This window comes from Marmota flaviventris, chromosome 11 (assembly GCF_047511675.1).
Source record: "Marmota flaviventris isolate mMarFla1 chromosome 11, mMarFla1.hap1, whole genome shotgun sequence".
NCBI classification, from domain to species: domain Eukaryota; kingdom Metazoa; phylum Chordata; class Mammalia; order Rodentia; family Sciuridae; genus Marmota; species Marmota flaviventris.
The window spans coordinates 95142240-95163428 of NC_092508.1; positions in this window are offsets into that span (position 1 = coordinate 95142240).

A 21189-nucleotide genomic window follows, 5' to 3' on the forward strand; every position below is an offset into this window, starting at 1 on the left:
CAGCACAGGAAAGGGGGCTGGTCCCACCTGGCACCTGGTTAATGCAATAAACTAGGTCTCATGGGCATTTCCTCAGGTGACCTCAGTGTCCTTTGTGTCATAGCTGGGCCTGAGTGACTATCACAGAGTGGGGGTGATTTGGGGGTTGGCCATAGGAGGAAGAATCAGGGCCTGTAAAGGGATCCATTTCTCCTGGGATTTACTGCCAGCATCCTACCTCTTTGTAGGCCCATCCTGCCTGTGGTGGTCTTGTGACCTCTGGGGTCTTCTAAATGAGCCTGTGCCTTCATAACCAGGACTCTTGTGGATCCACTTAGCATCTTATCTTTCTCTAAGGCTCTGATCAGCCATGCCATCTGTCATGTGCTCCCAGGGACCACCACACCACTGCTTTCATCCTTCAGGAAAGAGATCAAGTAACTTTAAATATCTCATGAAGACTGTTTGCACTGAGCAGAGATTCACAAACTGGAAAAGATTCTGAAATCTATGTTTCTGTGAGTCTCACCTATAGACCTGGGCAAGGGATCAGGGACTCTTTTACTCCTTTGGGGGTCCCTTTTTTTGTTCCAGTTGAACCACAAGAAACCTGTGGGAAAGGGTATATGTCTCCACAGAGCTGATACATTATTCCTTCTAGATCTAGAACCTCTTTCTGGCCTGAGGGAACCTCTGGACTGGGGCTATCCTCCTGAGGGTGACACTGAAGTGTACACCTAATACTTAACAGGTGACTGAGAGGTGGTTGATGCATAGGATAAATATGGATCTTAGATGAGTGGACTTAAGTGTCTACACCTGCATGGGGCAGGCCCATGGTGGAGGATGGAGCTGGTCAGGGGGAGAAGGAGGACTGTTAAGACCTCCCCCCAGGACAGGTAGGACACTGGGACCAGAACACTGAGACCCCAACTTGGTGTTCTGGCTCAGATCACTAAGGAATCCAAGTATTTTCAGACTGAATTTTATCTTCTAGGATGTAAAGAACACATTACCATGGAGGAGTAGAACCTAAACATTACACTTAAAAATTTATTAAATTAGCATTTTTAAGTATTTGGACATATGATTCATGAACCTCCTTATATTCTTGCCACGAATCCCCAAAATGTTAAGGGGATTATCACAAAACACCACCTCTCAGAGAATAGTGGCTGTATTTATGCATGTTTAAAGATCTCCATATATTGAACTCTCAGATTCACCAGCGAGAGCCCACAACTGCCTGGTTTACTGGGTGACCTATTACCCAGGTGTGTTGTTACACAGAAACCACTAATGCTATTGTGTTTGAATGAGTGAAATAAGTCTTTTGAGGTCCAGGGAGCAGAAATTCTATTCCCTATCCTTGGAGAAGAATAAGCAAAAAACGGAGCTACTATGGACAGAAATACTGAAAGAATCTGAATTTCCAGAAAGCCTTTATAATATAGCAAAATGTGATCTCAGAAAAAGATGCAGTCTGAGGAGGAGGGAGCCACATGGCCTTGTTGAATACAGCTGTCCCTTGGAACTTCCTGCTCATGGGAATTTATGTGTACCTTTCTTTGAACTCCACTTTCCCAAGATTCCCTTCTGCCTCTAATTTCTATCTGCAGGAAAATGTTCCCACAGTTTCTCCATGAGAGCTCCTCCCTCTGTCACTGAACATCCTTTGAGTTTGGTAGAACTTCCTGAAGATGTGGTGGTTATAGGGAAGATTGGTGCTGCTCAGTGGATTCTTCCATTCCATCCTCTGTCTTCTCCTTATCCATTCTCTCTGGGCTGCTCAAAGTACTTCAAACTGCTCTCCTCCCCAGCTTCTCTGCTTGCGATTTTACATTCCAACCACCCCATCAAGGTTTACCACGTAGTCAGCCCTAATCTCTGCACATGGAACTCTGATCATCCATGGCACATCTGTTCTTTATCTAACAAACGCATGTTGATGGGACATCAAACACTCAAAGGCACAGTTGGATGCTACTTATTGGCAGTTTTCTTATCAGATATTTATCATAAATGACCACATACCTTAAATTCTGGGCAACAAATGATGCTGAGAACTTTATATCAATTACTGAATTTTATTTTCACAGTGATGCTATGAGATATGCACAATCATTAGCCCTATATTGCAATGAGAAAACAGTCTCAGAAAGACCAAAAGAATGTCACCTGTAGTCACATGATGAATGGACAGCAAGGCCAGCATGCAAATGAACCCACACTTTTAATTATTATTATAATTTGCTTTAAGCTCCCAACAAACTAGATTTTATGATTAAACTTTCAATGACCTCCTGAAGAACCAGGACTGGGTCTTGTAGTTTGTGGATCTCCATGTTTATTCCTTTCCATTATATTATAGAAACTCAAAGTATTTGTTGAATTACTGTGTTAACAAGTGATAAGTTAATGATGCTTTTAATCACATAGTGAGAAAAGGAACAGAAACCCACAGACTGATTAGGTTGCATGTTTTGGGGTACATACTTTTTCACTTACCTCCTAAGAACACAAATGCAGAATACAGAAGCAAGACTTTGTTCAGGGGATATTGCAATTGCCCCCAAAGGCCTCCCAGATTAGTAGAGAAGGCACATATACATCTAGACACATAAATAGACATTCATGTTGATAAAGAGGCCATTTAACGGGAAGGTCATTGCTGCTGCATCAGACCCATCTGAGGTTTCAAGGCTCTGTCCCTTAATGGACTTTGACAACAGAAGATTCTTTGCCTTTTGTCCATGTCATCTCCCAGAAGAGTACTAGGGAAACCTATTGTTCAAGCAAATCTAAGTTTATTAAACCCACTTCAATAAAGCAAAGCACCCTTCCACTGAGTCTTAATAGTGTCTCACAAAAGGGAAACGGGGAGACAAGAAATGAAAAGAATCAGGGTTGATGACGCTGTGACTTTGAACTGGTGGCAAGGGCAAGGGTACTGAAGTGGTCCTGGATAACAAAACCAAGAAGTAAGCTAGTTCAGCCTGTTCCCTGTCCTATGCCAGTATGTTCTGGAACAGGTAGCTGAGTAGTCTCTGCTTATTTCCAGCATGGATTAACAAAGGGGCAATGATGATAAATAGAGTATAGACAGAGAGAGGGAGTTATGCTGTTGTTTTTGTCAGCTTTATGTCACTGTGATCAATCCACCTGGCAAAAACAACTTAGGGGAGGGAAAGTTTACTTTGGCTCATGGTTCCAGAGGTCCGTGGTCAGACAACTCCATGGCTCTAGACCCAAGGTGAGGCAGAACATCATGGCACAAGTGCCTGACAGAGAAAAGTAGCTCAAAACATGACAACCAGGAAGCAGGGAGAACACTTTGGTCATTTGGGACAAAATATAAACCCCAAAGGAAACCCTTACACAAAGTGACCTACTTTCTCCGGGCAAACCGTACTTGTCTACAATTACCACTCAGTTAAACCTATTCAATGGATTAATCCAATGATTTGGTCACAGCTCTGCTCTCATAATCTAATAATTTCACCTCTGAACATTTTTCAATTATCTCACACATGAGCTTTTGGGGTAATACCTTGTATCAAAACCTTAATACTATTTTAGTTATTTCCCTTTAAAGTGAGAGACTTTGTAGAGAGCCCTACACATGGCAAGCCTGTGGCTGGGAGCCTATCACAGGTCACTATGGAGAATACATCATGTGTGACAGTGTAGGTAAGGAAGGCAAGGTGTTGTATTTTCATGCTGCAGCAGGTGTTAGAACTTGGAGGTGTGGTCTGAGCATCTAGGTTGTGAGGGGGCATATTTCATAGTCTGGGAGAAGGAGTGCAGATATTCAGAGAGGGATTGTGGACCAAGCAAGATTTTGAGGGAATACTTTGCCAGGTAGAAAAGAGGATGAAAAGTGTTCATGACAGATGGAACTAGTTAATCAAAAAGTACACTCAGTATGTACAAATTGGTTATGTATGCATGTACAAATAGGTCACAATTAATCTCTTGGTAGTGCACCAAATAAAAAAATTAAAAAGAAAATAAAATGCTTTGTACTTGAAATAACAAGAATATTCAGCATAATATATGGCAGAAGAATAAGGCAATAATGAGTGTCTCCTCAGTACAAGTGTTAGTGTTAATTTTTATGTGGAGGCCACAGCTGAAAGCTCTTATTGGTGTGCACGGGTGTAACCCAGGAGGCATGAGAGAAGTCCCTTTCTCCTTTGATGCCCAGGAAAATGATAGCCTGGGTGAACTTGTCCTTGAATGTGCTTTGTCCTGAGAACACCCCTAGAAAAGAGAATCCTGGAAGGAAGGGTTAGGTCAGAGGGCACAGGTTGCTATGCCTCCAAGGTCCTGCAGGGAAGCTTGTTACCACACATGAGAAGGAGCAGAGGATTGGCAATCACTGGGGCACAGAGATGGGGAAGGTGGGACAAGTGAACTCTGTTGTCTCTGAATCCTCACAAACCACCAGTGGTTTAGCTCCAGGAGCTTCAGGCTTTTGTAGTAGTAAGTGGACTTTGCACAGAAGCAAAGTTGTTTTTTTTTAATGTTTTTATTGGTGCATTATAATGATTTTTAAAATGTTTTTATTGGTGCATTATAATTTTTTACACAATGGTGGAATCATTGCAACAGAAACATATGTGAACATTACAATTTACTCATTCATTCCCAAGTACTTCACCATCCCTTCCTCTCTTCCCTCATCTCTTCCCTCTACTCTGCTGGCCTTCCAAATTTTGTTAAATTTGTGCATTATAATTATACATAAAAGTGGGATTTGTTCATACATGGGCATTGTTTGGTTGATTTTATTCCTCTGCCCCCCTTCCTCTCTCTGTGGTCCTGTCATCTATTTTATTACAGTCCCTTTTTATTCCTTTCCCCTCTAGCTTTCACATATAAGAGGAAACATTCAAACCTCAACTTTCTAAGTCTGACTTATTTCACTTTGCATGATGTTCTCCAGTTCCATCCATTTGCCACCAAATGACACAATTTTATTCTTCTATATGACTGAAACTCCATGGTGAATAGATACCACATTGTCTTCAACTGCCAAAAGAAAATATAAGGTCAACCATCCAATATGTAGTCACAGACATTGATTTCCTTGATTATTTGTTTTTAGAGAGTATTCTGGGTTGACTATTTTTTAAAATTTTTTTTAGATGTTGATGGATCTTTATTTTATTCATCTATTTATGTGGTGCTGAGAATCGAACCCAGTGCCTCACACATGCTAGGCAAGCACTCCACCACTGAACCACAACCCCAGCCTTGACTTTTAATTGCATTAAAAGATAAATGTGTGTGTGTGTGTGTGCGCGCGTGCATGCCTATATAACATGTACTTAATGTTTTTAAACATGCAGGCTTAGATATGCTTAAAATATACATTACCTTAAAACAGATTAAGATTCTTGTGAGGCATGGTGGTGCATACCTGTTATCCTTTCTGACTTGGGACGCTGAAGCAGAAGGATTGCAAGTTCACTTCCAGCCTGGATAACGTAGCAAGACCCTCTTTCAAAATAAAAATAAAAAGATCTGGGGATGTACCTCAGTGTTACAGCACTCTGAATTCAATACTCCCAAAACATTTTTAAGTACAAAGTAATTTTCTTTGGAGGAGTTTCTCGTTATAAAAGTAGGAGGCATTCATTTTTGAAAGTTCAAAAAGTTGGCTTTGAACCTACTACCATAATTGAAACATTGTTAAAATTTTGGTTCTTTCTTCTTTTCCTACTTTTTAATTTTTTAAAAAATTTTAATAATCTTTTTGAGATAATAACTATCAATTTAAAACTTACAATTCACAGAGTTATGCAACTATCACTACAATCTAACCTTAGAACATCTTCATTCCTCTCTGAAAAAAAAACAACAACATAATTATGAGTTAGCATTTCACCTCCCACTCTCATCTACCTGACCTTAAGTAACCTCTAATTAACTTTTTACCCCTGTGGGTATCTCATATAAATAATATATGGTCTTTTAGGGACTGGCTTCTTTTGCTCAGCCTAGTATTTTCAGGATTCATCCATATTGAAATGTGTATCACACCTTCTTTCTTTTCATTGCCCAACAATACCGAAATACACTAGATGTTCTCTCTTTGAGTCAGTTTGGCCTTTGACCTTTTTTTCTGGGACTATGCTAATTTCATCCAGGTTATCCAATTTCTTTGCACGCTGTTTGTACTCATTGTATTCTTTCATAATTCTTTTATTTAGGTAAAGTCAGTAGTGATGTTTCTTCTTTCATTCTTGATTTTAATAATGTGATTGTTCTCTGTTAATTTTTTTCTAGTTTAGTCTAGCTAAATATCTTTTCAACTTGGCTGATCTTTGTTTTTAAGGTTTTAAATTTTGTTCAATTCTTGATTTCACTTATTTCCAATGTAATCTTATTCTTTTCATTCTGCTTATTCTAGGAATAGTTTGCTTTTATGTTTTATTAGTGTATTAGAGTAATACGTAACAGTGGGGTTCATTTTGACACAATCATAAATACACAGAATATATTTTGCCCCTTTTGGTCCCCAGTGCTTTCTCTCCTTCCTCCTGTTCCCCTTCCTCTACTTGTCTTCTTTTTCTGTTTTCCTAATTTGACACATTAGCATGTCCATTTTGGGGTGTTCCTCTTTATAAATTTACATATTTACAGTTATTTCCCCATGAATGCTGCTTGTGTTGTATTCCATAAAATTTTCAGGAGATGGAATTTGGGGATTCAAAATTGTAAGCACCAGGATATTAAGCATATGCCCAAATCATCTAGAATATACTTGCAGAGGCAGTTTCCAGATTGTGGAAGGTCCAGAGAGAGAAAAGATGAAGAGTGGCAGGGGTGTCGTTGAACGAGGTCTTCGACAGTCCACCAAAGGCCAGGACTCAGGGGCAGAAAAGGGAAATTGCAGGACCTAGTAGTGGTGACTACAGGAGAGAGCTGGGGTGAAGTTTGGCTTGGTGGCCACCTCCACAGAGAAACCCCACTATCTGGGTGTCCCAAAGGACAGTCCACAAACAAGCCCAAGATACAGAGTCTCCCTCTCTGGAACACGTGGGGGCACTTGACCAGTGACATGTTTTATTTTTACAAAGCTATAAAATGACAAAATATTTCCTAGCTAGGTCTGGAGGGAAAGAAAAAGATCTACTTGAAAGCAGAGAGTTTTGACTTAGTACAGGTCTCTAGGGAAAAGCAAAATCCTGCTGTAAAATGGAGACTGTTTGATGGGAGGCAGGAAACACCCGAGATAACCAGGTGCCTGGCTTAGTGACTGGCATTGAGCATGAGAAGGTCAGGGACTGCTGTGTGTTCTTCACTGTCCTTGTCAGACAGGTTCCTGTCTCTGGAAACACTATCTGTGATGGGCAGGTCCTTTGGGACACTCACCCTATACTTTGAAGTTTCCTTCAATCAAGACAGAAAGAAGCCCATGTAGAGATATGGGCGTCCATATTTCTTTTTTCCCAGAGGGCAGAAAGAAGCCCTGGATTGAGAACCTCGATTGCAGCCCTGAATGGCCGCATCTCACTTATCGTTAGCCCTCCTTACTGCCATCAGAGATTCTGTCAGTTGATGGGGAACCACATCAGAGACGTTGCCCCATGGATGTAATAAACGTCAGACAGACTCTCCAAATTTCTATTCCCACTGCAGTCTCCACAGGAGATTTTTTTCCACAGCACGCGAAGACTTGGTTACATGCCTGTCATGTCTGTTAATGGAAATGGCACAGCTAAATCTTCAGGCAACACTTTGAAACCAGCACCCCTGGTGGTTTGATAACATTTTTTTCCCCCATTACTTCTGTTACTTCTTAAAGAGCATGGAGGAATGTCAAAGGAGAGCGACACTCTGGGAACGAGGGGAAGGAAGATATGCATGCCTCTTCAAAACCGAATAACATGCTCACTTTGCCCTGCCATAAACTGTTGTATCTGATTTAATAAGTCTAAACTGATTATTTGTAGGCACAGAGGGGATAACAAAGAGGAAACATTGTGCTCGATAATACTGCCATGACAGTATTCATTCCCTAGTTTTTCTTTCTGGGCGGAAAAGGGTGTCTCTCTTTGGGAAGGCAGATTTCTGGGTTAATACTGCTCCTCAGGGACAGTGATGACACAGAAATTTCGGTTCAAAAGCACCTTGAGTGCTTCAGCGGTCCTAATAACTCGGGGATAGAGAGAGTCCCACATGGGGTGCAGGCGTGCGCCCCAATCACAGGTCTAAGTGACAGGAATAGCACAGCTCTGCACTGGGGCCAATCCTTAAAAATGTCTCCTCTCCCAGAAAAGGCTAATGGCATCATTTCTTTGGCTACAGAGTAGGAATTATTTCTTAGGATGCTGACATTGTGAATGTCAGTTTCTTGATGTATGGTCCAGTTTTAGCAATAACTCTGCTTTCCTGACAAGCCTGAGGAGAGGGGGCACTTTTCATATGCCCAGACTATAGCTTTATGGGGGTCTCCTCTCCCTGAGAACCTCATCTGGCCTCATCCTGCAGCAATGTCTCTTGAAACGAGATGCTCTGCAGATTTCTCTGCTGCAGGATCAGCGATGCCAACCATGGCATATGCACTGAAGGAGCCCAATGTGGTGCAAAGCTATTTGCTCCTTGTAGTGCTGTCTGGCAATCTGCAGGTCATGATCAATGGACTTTCCTTCCCTAACATCAGGTGCAAGTTCCTGAGGGGCAGAAGGACTCCACTCACTCTGTCTTCACACCATCAACAGCCACTCTTGAAGTTTGGTGTGGGCACCTCAAGGTGAATACATCAAGAGTCCCAAGACACTGAAAACTAAAATCTGCAGTCTGATTGGAGCACATGCTATATCAGAGGTACGCAAGGAAGGGGAGATGAAAAAAGTTGAATATATTCAGAATGGCTCATGCTCAGTTGAAGTTATTTCTCAGGATTGGCAAGCTCTACCACGTGAATTGGAATTTATTGTATTTCCCCTAAAATTTTAATGATGAAACATTTATGTCTCCTTTATATTACTAAGGGTCATGAGATGATTGAAAAGAAAATGTACTTTAGATCAAGCACAATTATGACATATCTATCCCAGAAGTCTCGTGGGGGCTCAGATTTGCTACATTTAAAAGAGGCTTGTTGGAATTTTGGAGAAACAATGAACATCCTGTGCCCAGCTGCTTTCCCGTGAGCTGTGTCTGGATCCCCACGTCTGGAAAGGCTGGCAAGATAAAATAATAGATCAAGATCATATCCATCTTTCCTTTCTCTATAAAGAGTAGAAACTTCCCCTGAGGTCCTTTGGAGTTGATTTGATCCGGATACCCTCAGGTGCTATGAGATCAGTCATCATCGTCCCTAGAATATAATCAGTGTCTGGCTCCTGCACACCTGCATCGTCAGCATGCCATCCCTTACTTACAATCAACATTACTTGAGACACTCTGGGATGATGTACTTAAAATAAGAGTCATGTATTTTAGTGCCACCAGACCGAATAAGGGAATAATTACCATTCCACCTGCCTGTTTACGGCATAAAACAAACATTGGGAATCAGACCAGATGGGGATGATGACCTATCTGCTGCAAAGGGGAAAGAGGAAGAATAAAAATCTTGGGAAATTCTATTCCTGGATTCTCACTGCTAGTTATTTCCTGATTCCATCTTTAAATCTAGACTATTTTTCTGGTTATAATCAAAATTCATACAAATTCATTTATTTAAGTAAATTTTTTACTCTATATAGTTCTACATTTCAGAAAAGTTGCAAAATTCCTTATACCCAATATCCAGCTTTCTGAAGTAGTAACATTTTATATCACAGTTAATGAAAAATATTCATAGATTGTTATCAGTTACAGTTCATATTTTATTCATATTTCTTTAGTGTTTACCTCTTTTTTTATGTTCTAGAATGTCATTTAGGTTATAACACTTAGTTGTCTTATCTCTTTAAGTTTCTCTTGGCTGTAATAGTTTCTCATTCTTTCCTTGTTTATGATGACCTTGAGAGTTTTGTGGATTACTGGTCAGGAATTTTGTACAATGTCCTTCAACGGGGATTTGTCTGATGCTATCACATGACTTACTTGTACACCAGTGTTAATAGCATAATTATTCCAAGAACCAAAAAAAAAACCCCATGTGTCCATCAACAGTAGAATGAGTAAACAAAACAAATCATGTATAATTCAATAGAATATTACTTAGCCTAAAATAAAGAAATTCTGGTCTATGCTACAACATGAATGAACTCTGAAAACATTATCCTAAGAGAAAAGCAAGATACAAAAGAAGAACAAATATCATTTGATTCTACATACTTGAGTTACTTAGAATAGGTAACCATATAAAGACAGAAAAAAATAGAAATTAGCAGAGGCTTAGAGAAGAGGAATAGGGAGTTATTGTTTTATAGGTACAATTTCTGTTTGGGATGATGAAAAAGTTTTAGAAATGGATGGTGGTCATCACCATGGCAAACATTGTGAATTTAATTAATGCTACTGAATTGTGCAAACAAAACAAAGGCCAAATGTTTTCTCTAATATGCAGATGCTCATTCACAAAAAGGTGGGGGGCACTAGGGAAGAATAGCGTTACCTTAGATTAGGTAGAGGGAAGTGGTGGGAGGGGAGGGGATGTGGGGATAGGAAAGATAGTAGAATAAAACCGCCATTATTACTGTATGTATATATGTGACTGCATGACCAATATGATTCTACAACATGTACACTCAGAAAAATGAGAATTTATATCCCATATGATATATCAAAGTATATAAATGCATTCTACTGTCATGTATAACTAATTAAAACAAAAAAAATAAAAATGGTAAATTTTGTGTTATGTATATTTATCACAAAAAATTAAGAAGACACTCCCATAAATCTTCCAGGTAATGCTAATATGTAGCAGGGTTGATTACCACTGGCTTTGACCCTTCATATTATTTTATCGGTGAGGCGCTCTCCCTTAAATAAGCCTCTTTGCATTTTTACCCTCAGTGTGGTGGAGTAAGCACCGGCCTCTAATTAGATTGTTAGTGTGCAAACCTGACCCTCATCATTTTCTGTGTACCACGGGCACCATCTTTAACTTCCCTAAGACCCCCATTGTCTCATCTGTAAAACTGGACTGTGCCTCAATTTTTCAAAAATTAAGATGTTTTATACAGAGGGCTTAGAATAGTCTAGAATATTTGCCATCCAATCCAGTTCACATGTGGTGATAACAATAAGGTGATGGTTAAGATTTCCTGAATCAGAGGTAGGAATGTGTGGATAAAAATGGGAAAGCCATAGTTGACTTGGTGCAATAGTTCACCCACTCTCAGATTAAGGCTTTGGCTGAGGAATTTGAATTTCTGGCAACTAATCCTCCCAGATGTTTCTGGTGCAGAGACCACACTTTGAGAACCAAGAGCTTAGCCATCAAGAAGATCCTGTCTCTTTGAATTATCTGAAGTTAACTAAAAGACCCTGTTCCTGGAATGTAACTTTAAAGGATGTTTATTATCTTATTTGAGGCATTATGTCTTGGCTTGTCAGCCCTATAATCTTAATCATTATACTTCACCAAGCATTTCAAAACATATGTGCTATAAACGAAGTAGTTAAACTTTGAACTAAGTATTAAACCAAGTTAAAATAACTTCTGGTGTTCTACTGCACCGCAAGATGACGGCAATTAACAATAATGCACTGCATATTTCAAAACAGCTATGAAAGAGAATGTTGAACGTTCTCACCATAAAAATGATGAATATTTAAGGTGATGAAAATGATAATTAGCCTGCTTTGATCATGCCACACAGTGTACACATATATCAAAACATCATATTGTACCCTATAAACATATACAATTATTATTTGTCAATTTAAAAAGTTTGAATCTGAAGGTTTAGTAAATTCAGTCATGTTGTTTCTGAAAAACTGGAGAATTACTGAGTCATGCTTCAGTCAGAACATACCCACTCAGGAGCCCCGAGTCTTGCTACAGATGTTGAAATCTCTGCTGCCTCTGAGAGAGGATCGATTTCTTCATGCTGTCAGGCTTCCTTCCTGACAGCCTTATCACAGCTTTCTGACTCACCAACTCGGACTTTGAGAAATGTAATGAAACAGGCATATGATATGCCAGTACATGGGCATCAGCAATCAGTGGGGAAAGGACTTAAGCCCCTTTCCTGTTAAACCAGTGTATTGGGTGTGAGGCCTGGGATCCCCGCTGAAGGACAGTAAGAACATTGACAAATTATTTGGTCTTTCTTAGCATTTGTAACCTCACATATAAAATGGGAATAACAGTCTCTTCCTAAAGGATTGCTGTTGTACTTATAGTCTATGGTTGGAACTCAGTGAGTGATTGTTCGTATTTTAGTTGTTCTTATTTGATGATCCCAAGGGTAGAAATAAAACCTCAGACTTAGTTCTTACAGTTCAGGAAACAAAAGGTCTCTTGGTTTCCTCTTCCTCCTCCTGCTCTTCCTGTTCTTCTTCCACCTTTTCCTCCTTCTGTTTCTGTCCTCTTCCTCTCTCATGCAAACATATTTCCTGTTGGCAAAACTCTATAGATGAGTTTCTTAGCAGGGCTTTCCAGAATGTGCTTGCATATTGCCCTCTCCTGCACTTCCTCCTCTTCTGACCCCACTAGGAAAGGCAGCATTCTAAGGAGTTGCTCAAATTCCACTTGAGCCTCTGCAAAATTAAACAAGGCCAGCAGCGTCCCATGCCTTCTCATTGGTATGCCATTCCACTCAAGAGTGCTGGGCACTGTAAATGACACATGAATTATGTATGCCGGGGCTCAGCATCACATTTAGCATGCCTGAAGCAACATGCAGTTTGAAGGAAAGTCATTTTGAATCTGTGATGTATTACACATCTAAACACTTAGCAGGAGCCAGGGCCTGCATGCTGGTGTCTGAGAGCTTGGAAAGTTGAGCGCACAGTGTGACTACGGCCCTCTCTCAGTTCATGTGGCCATTGCACTCCAATCCTCCACCCAGGTGGGAAGTCTGCTCCTCCATTGCCCCACCTCCTGTGGTTAATCTTTAGGATTTAGCCTTTCTTTTTTCTCTGCAATGTAGCAATCTCTTAAGCTTCAAGGTGAGGCTCAGTAAAGCTTAGCATTTCCCTGTACACCTCATGGCACAGGGTATCCAAACACCTCTTTGCTGTCTGCGGGACAAGGTTATGGCTCCTGCAGTCCTTCAGCAATGATAATATGACTCAACTGAATGGGATCATCCTCCCCTCATAGAAGAATGCTGCTCTGCATAGGTGGGGACTTCAATTGGGGAACTTCACAGAAATGAAGCAGATAAGCCCTGGACTTTGTAGTGCCCTGAACACTCTCCTTCCAAACACATGGGTTCTTTTGCCAAGAATGCCACCTCTTTCCTTCCTTATATGGAAAACTACAGGCTTCCTTGGAGTCCATTCCAGTTGAAATCTTAAAAGCTTTCTATATTCCTGTCTGCTTGTTCCCTCTACCACCCTTCTTCTCCAAGAAAGCAATACACAAAACAGAAACAAAATCTCAAGTGGACATCACCTTGTCTGGTAAAAGCTCCTTATTGAACAGATCACATTTCACTGCAATTTTTTTTTCTCCTACTAGATTCTTAGCTTCTGGGGATACAGAGCTATGATCTCCTCTTATCTCTTATCACTAGCCTCTAGCATTGTGATCAGTGCTGGAAAGCTGATCATCTTGATTTTGTGAGACCATGACTTATGTAAAATCTAGTGTTTGCATGAAATGGTGCACAGTTGGAGGCACTGGGCTCTTGAAAATTAACTCCCCTTTTTTTACTGGTGCGGGGGAGTACTGGGGTTTGAACTCGGGGGCATTTGACTACTGAGTCACATCCCCATCCCTTTATTGTATTTTATTTAGAGACAGGGTCTCACTGAATTACTTAGCACCTTGCTTTTGCTGAGGCTGGCTTTGAACTTGCAATCCTCCTACCTCAGCCTCCTGAGCCACTGGGATTACAGGCGTGCACCACTGTGTCCAGCCCTGATGTGGTTCTTTATCCCAGGCATGAATGACTTTGACTAGCTGAACCCAAGTCTACTGGCTTTGTGGACTACTGAAAGGACTAAATTAATTCAGCATTATATAGTAGATCAGCCTCGTCATGGGACAGATGTGAAGGGCTCTCAACAGTATAGGTGTATCACTTAAAGAATGTATTCCACATTCTAAAGAGTTCTTATTTATTATTTCTTTTTAATTGCCCTAAGAACAGTTCTCAAAATGTTAGCTATGACCTCTGGAAACTATAATCACCCACCATCCTTCTTGTTTCCCGTGTTAAATAATATTGAACTATGCAAAAATAACCTTAGTTGCTTTGCTCTGGAAAACACTCATTCCAAGAAGATAAGGCTGGGAGTTATGGAAAATAGCTTCCTTATCAAAGCTGACTGCTTGATACATCCTTACTCACTTCAAGGTTCTCACCTATCTGTGCCCATGAATCAAAATCTATTATGCAAAAATTCTTTTCAGTCCCAACCAGTTTCTTTCCTCAAAAAGCCCTGATGCCTTAAACTGATCTGGTTTATAACATAAAATCCTATAAATATCCCCCAGGTGGTCCCCTTTCTGAAATGATATGAGAATTCTGTCAAAGTGGTGTTTTTAACAGTAATTTAACTAGCTTTACTTTGCTCAACCAGCAGGTTTTAGAGGTCTTTTGGAGACCTGCAAGCCTACGGCTCAAATATGTAAATATGATACTCAGATATCTCATGATTTGTTCATTTCTTTAGGAAAGCTTTGAAGATCAAGCTGACAGAAACAAAAAAAATCCTTAAGGTAGAAAAAAGATAACCATATCCACACTTTATATTTCATGTGTTTCTTCACGCAACAGTTGGAAAATATCTTCATTCCCCTTCAAATCTATTTGTTCTTGTTTTCAGTGTAATTCTAACTGCCTTGGTTTTCTGATTTCCCAACCTACAGCAAATGAAAAAAACTACTGAGCTTTTAAGAAAATGCATCAATGGAAGTTCTTCTGCTTAAATCCAGAGAGCAATGGCCATCTGACTGACATTTGGCCAGGAGGACACCTGCCACAGGGAAGGGGACGGGCCATGGTAGCATGCCTTGGTACCCCAGTGCTTGCTCTTCCTCTAGGAGGGCATTTCACCTAGCTTAGCTCCAGTGTGGTTTGGTCCAACTCTGTACGGGCCACCAAATGCTGCAGTCTGGCTGGGCACAATTCAGGAGCCACTTGTCAAGCAGAAACAAACTTTATTTTTAGAACACACAGCCTCACCACATGAGCTCTTCAGGAATTCCCTCAGAGCTCAACTGCCACCACCGGCTTCCCACAAGCCTCTCAACCCCCGCCCCCACTCCTCCTGCTCTTGAGGCCGATTGGCTGGGTCGCATGGGTGGAGCCAAAAAAGTCCCCCAATGAGCAGCTCCGTGGTCTGAAAGGGCGGGGGAAACAGCCCAATGAGCATCACCGCAGAGGAGCCAATCAGTTGGCAGCTAGAAGTTTACTGGGGAGCTGTGAGCCAATCATCAGCTGGCAGCTGGAAGTTTGCTGGGGCCTCTTCGGCTGTGGCTCTCAACATCAATACTGCTGGCCCTGCTCTGTCTTTGTCCCTATGACCTTGTTGCTGTTAGTTCCTCCCCAGGCCAGGTCCCTCAGATGTGAACTAACATTGGAACTTCCCCAGAAGCTCCCTACCTCATTCATGGCCAAGCTGGAATTTTTGGCCCAAAGATAATTTTTCTTCTACTTCCTCAAATAATCAAATTTCATATAAACCTAATAAATGTGTATGGAAACCACTTTCTGTGTCTCACTATCTCTTGGCATCTCTTGTAGACATTCAGACCTCCTCTGGTGAGTTGAACCAGGTAGAACTCTCTGTACTTTTTCTAAAATTTCCTTTGTCCTGTTTTTTTTTTTTTTTTTTTTTTTAAATGAACAATGCTACCATCCTTCTGGTCATCTGAGAGAAGAAAGTGGACACTATTCTCTATTCCTGTTCCTTTCCCTTGCTGCCCATCTCATCATCAGTCACCAAGTCCAGGAGAGTTTTCTTCCCCAATCTGTTTTTCATTATAACCACATAACCTCTTTCCCTAGATTATTTCTGTATTTCCTAACTACTCCTCAAGCCTGAAGTCTCTCTTTTCCCCCAGGTTACTGTCACAGTTACACGGTTAGTACCCAGTTACACAGCTAGCAAATTAATCATGCTAGTTCTTAATTAAAATTCTCACCCAACACTCAGTAGCATTAGAATCTTTGCCCATAAAATTACTGAGGCCTGAGGCCCATTATCAGATGTGTTGACACAATGGATTGAGATTAGGACTCCAGTTTTCCAAATGATTCTGATGTGCAGCTAGCATCACCATCTCCATGCTGGGGACGGAGTCTGGCACCTGTGTTCACCCACTACCATCTCAGGCACAAAACTTCCTGCTGGGCCTGACTTCATTCAGATTCTCAAATGCTGAGAATGGCCCCTTCCTCTCAAAATGTCTTTGCTCCTTCCTGTTTCTAACCTCACCACCTGCTAGGTGCTTACCTGCTTTTGTGAAGAGTCAAGTGAAGGACACTTCTTCAGCTAAATTTTGTGGTCCCTTCTTGATACATGTCGAGCATCCCAAATCTGAAAATTCAAAATGCTTCAAAATGTGAAGCTTTCTGAGTGTAAACAGACAAGACAAGTGGAAAATTCCAAGACATGAGCCTTTTTTTTGTGCACAAAAATTTTTTAAAAATATTGCATAAAATTACCTTTAGACTATGTGTTTAATGTCTATGTAAAATTTAGACTTGGGTCATCCCTAAGGTATCTCATCACACATATTTATATATTCCAAAATCTGCAAAAAAATTGAAATCCAAAAAATAAAAACCAAACAAACAAACAAAAAAACTTGTGGTCCCAAGCATTTTGGATGAGGGATGTTCATCCAGTAACTTGACTGCTTTCTCTGCAGTATCCCATATTTCCCAGATTTTTTTACTGGCTTGACAAGAACACTGGAGGATACTTATTTGCTTTATATGCCCCCAAAATGCATTTCCCAGGAGCCAACTGTTTGTCAGGCCAATGCTAAGGAGTACCCATTGTAGAGTGACTGTCTAGTGAGTGGGTGGACATTAAGAAAACAACAAATATGATTGTAGTATGTGAGGAAGGGAAGAAAGTGGGTAGAACAAATGAGAACAATGGGGAACACTGTCCCCTGGATGCTTGTGGACGTTCCTCTTTAATCTGTGGAAGTCATTCTCACTACATGAGGGGCCTACTCATTGAGAGATCAGCTGGGAAGTCAGGAGAGAAACAGCTGGCACAGGCTTGTGAGGCCTGGGTCTTTGTGCATGTTTTTAAATTATTTGTAGTGCACTGCAAAGCTTGAACTCCCCCAGCTGTTCATTTTTTTTTTCTGTAAGATTTATGGTTCCTGTGTTCTCAAATCATTCTGTTTGGTGGAAGGCTTTTGGATTCTACACCTGGATAGATGTAATGGAGATATGCGCAGATACCTAAAGTCATTGCCTTAGTCTGTTTTTCTACTATAACAAAATACTTGAGACTGGTCATTAATAAAGAGAAGACATTTGTTTCTCAGTTCGGGAGTCTGAGGAGTCCGTAACTGAAGCTCTAGTAGTCTCCATATCTGGTGAAGGCTGCTTCAAGATGGTACCTTGAACACAGTGTGCCTTCACGTGCCCCAGAAATTCAGTAGTTTGCATGACTTCTGGAAAAATCACAGAAGGCATGGTAGATTTCTGAATTTCTCTGAATATCTTGAAAAGGTGTACTGACACATGTCCATCTTCTTTGATGGTTTCCCTGCATCCCACTCTGGAGGGAGTTGGTGTGCATGGGGAAGAGGAGGGGAGGGGGAACCCAAGTGGAGATGGTCAGTGGAAACTTCTGTCATAGGCTCAGGGTTGAGCATGGGCACTGGGAGAGGGAGGGCCAGGATGGAGTAGACCTTCCCTGAAAGGTCTTAAGGAATGACAAGAGCTAGGAAAAGAGGGCAGATCTGTCCAGGCAGGGACGTTGGCTGAGGCCTACATAACAGTGTGGATTTGGGAAGCATGGTTGCAGATGTAAGCAGAAAAGCCTGGAGGCGCAAGGAGCCAAGAGTTAGGGAGAGAAGGAGCATCAGGAGGTAAGGTGGCGAATCTGACAATCCACACTCTCTGGGCTTGTGGAGGAGGCGAGGGTGAACCAGACCAGAATCTGCCCTCATAGATGACAGGATATAGGTTTCTTCAGGGATCATACTTAGTTCTGCCACCATTTCCAGACCACAATACAGAGACTGGCACATAGAAGGTCCTGAAAACCTGAATCAATAAAATGAGGTGCTTCGACTCTGTGTAAATATATTGAAAAGTCCCCAATATTATTCATAAAAAAGAGGAGTCAAATTCATATCAGACATTGTGGGGTCAGGCTAAAACCAACAAAGTCTCCAAATATGCATCAGGCAAAGTCAGGGAAATATGCCCACAGTACGGTCAGCCAGATGCTTCAGCTCTTCTATCTAAGGTTTATAAAATTTGTTTTTGACATTAAAACCTAGGCGGAAGTAAATAAGTCCCTCAACTTAGTTTTCCAAACACTGGAGTCTGAAACAAAAATCGGTATGCAGGGATCTTATTTGGAAATGGATTCCAGACAGCCATAGAAAGGAATAGGGAAGGCAATGGCGAAAGCCAAGTTAGGAGGAATTACACATTTGGCCATGGCTGCTTTTGTCTTTGGCCCAATTACGCAGGTTTTTGAGTAAGCTGACAGCATTAACTGTCCATCTGGGGGACCAAGGTTTAATGACTCTTGATCCCATTAGTGAGTAGATCCCCAAGGTGCTTGGCCACCAGAGTGCTCAGAACCTGAGGCCTGGATTTGGAATCTGGTCCTCACTATTTACTATCAGTAATTTAAAACATCCGTGTGGCTATTTGCTCATGTCAAAGTGGAAAAATTGGTGATATCTACTGATTTGTGGGATAAAGAATAACAATAGTATACAGTACCTGCCCCTCTGTCTAGAAAAGGTTAACAGGCTTTTCCCCTATCCAAGTTGTCTGTTTGGTGTCTCCCAAACTTTCCTGAAGACTCAGCTGGCTAAAAATTCAGATTTCTAAGCCTATACCCTGCAGAGGCTCTGAGTTCAAAAGTTCCCTTAGACATCTGCTTTGCTGTGATGAAATGCCTGAGAACATCAACTTGTGAAGAGCAAGGTTTGTTTTGGCTCACAGTTTCAGAGGTCTCAGTTCGTGGCCACTTGACCCTGCTGCTTCAGGCCTGTTATGGCCTAGTCTATCATGGGAGGGGGCTTGTTCACCTCATGACAGTCTGGAAACAAAAAAGAGAGAAAGAGAGGAAGAGACTGGGGTCCCTATATCCCCTGTAAGGGCATTCCCCCAATGACCTGACTTCCTTACCCGAGGCTCCATATCCTAAAATTCCACTACTTCCCAGCGGGGCCACAGGCTGCCAACCAACCCTTTAGCACAGGGCCTTTGGGGGATACTTCCACCTATAGCTTAGGTAGTTACAAATTTCAGGATGTGTTTATTTTGGCTTGTCAAAAGTTATTGTGAATCCTCTCTCAAATTGATACCTTCAGGAGGTTCCCAGGATGTTGAATACCCAGGAATTGTTTCCAAGTGAGGGAGGGAAGGGAGTAAAGGATGATTAGAGGAGTTCCTTTTGACCTGAGGTCAAAAAGATAACAAACGAGAAAATGTGTAATGTGTGTCTCTTCCTCAGTGAGGCAGTTGGGAAAGCAGGCACAGAACCAACACACACACACACACACACACACACACACACACACACCCACGGCAGACATGAGCAACATGAGCAATTTCATCTGAGGACGGGCATATGCAAGTATGCTGTAAAAGATGCCCTGCCCTCTCGCCCTCCTCACGGGAATGGTTTCTCCTTGGCCCATATCCCCAGTCAGCTCTATCAAGGATGCCGCTCACACCCTGAGACCAGTTACTGAAGAGACACCAAGAGACATGGAGACAAATTTGGATCTTTCTCTGCTTCCCATGCCTTAAAAACTCTAGGTAATAAGAAGATGTAAAATGCAACCTAGAAGGCTCCGTGGCCTCCCTCTGGAATTTCAGTGCTAACTCTAGAGGGTTATCCAGGAGAAAAAAACAGGAAAGTTTATCTGCAGAAGGGGTCCACCCTCAGTAATGGAAAGGACTGGAGAGCTTTCCTGAGTGGAGTTCCTTTGGACAGTGGGGGGAGGTTGGGAATGCAGGCAGTTGCTCTTTTTTTCACACATTTCACACATGTCTCCTGCCTCTAGCCCTGCCGGAGCCTGTTTTTCTTAACTGTACTATTGACCTTCTCTGTTGTTTCTCCTTCACCTGATCAACTCCTTCATTCCTCTCCCTCTCATATTCCTCTCCATCTCACCTCCACTGGGGGCCTCGTTTCCATGTCTTCCTGCTCCCCAATCTTCCCACTTAACTTCACTGAAGATGACCCCATGTTTTCTTCCTGGTCCTGTGAACTCTGGGCATGACACAGGCCACTGTCTCTAGCCACCAACCTTCCCATATGGCTCTCTTTCTGAGGCCCCCTCCTCTGCATGATCTAGACATCATAGTTCTGTACACATCATTTGTGGGAAAAGTAAGGTGGCGGCCTCATAAGTTTCCTGACCTCCTCTGAAGCATGCTGGGATCAGACAAGAAACCTACCAGAAAAAGTCCTTCAGATTTCACAGAAAAAATGTCGACAGCCCAAATACCCACACCCAATGGGACCCAGACAATGTGGAGGTAACTTGGAGGCTGTAGGTGCAAAGGGGCTGTTGCTCAATGATGCAGAATGGCCATGGTGTGCATATCCTAGAATAGGGTTAAGAGAAAACTGATCCTGGGGTCAGAGTGAGGGCTGCCAAATAAGCAAGTAAGATACAGTTGGCCCAGTTAAATTTGAATTTCAGATAGATCATGGGTCAATTATGGTACAATGATGTCCCATGCCATATTTGGCATACTTAACATGGGAAGCTGAATTAATCTTCCAAAAATGTTCATGTCCTAATTCCTAGAACTTATTAATATATTGCCCTACAAAACAAAGGGTTTTGTTCCCCCCAAATAACATTATCTTGGATTATTTGGGTGGGCCCAATGTAGGCAGAAGAAACCAAAATGGGCAAGAGGGAGGAAGAGTATCTAGTGTTAGCAG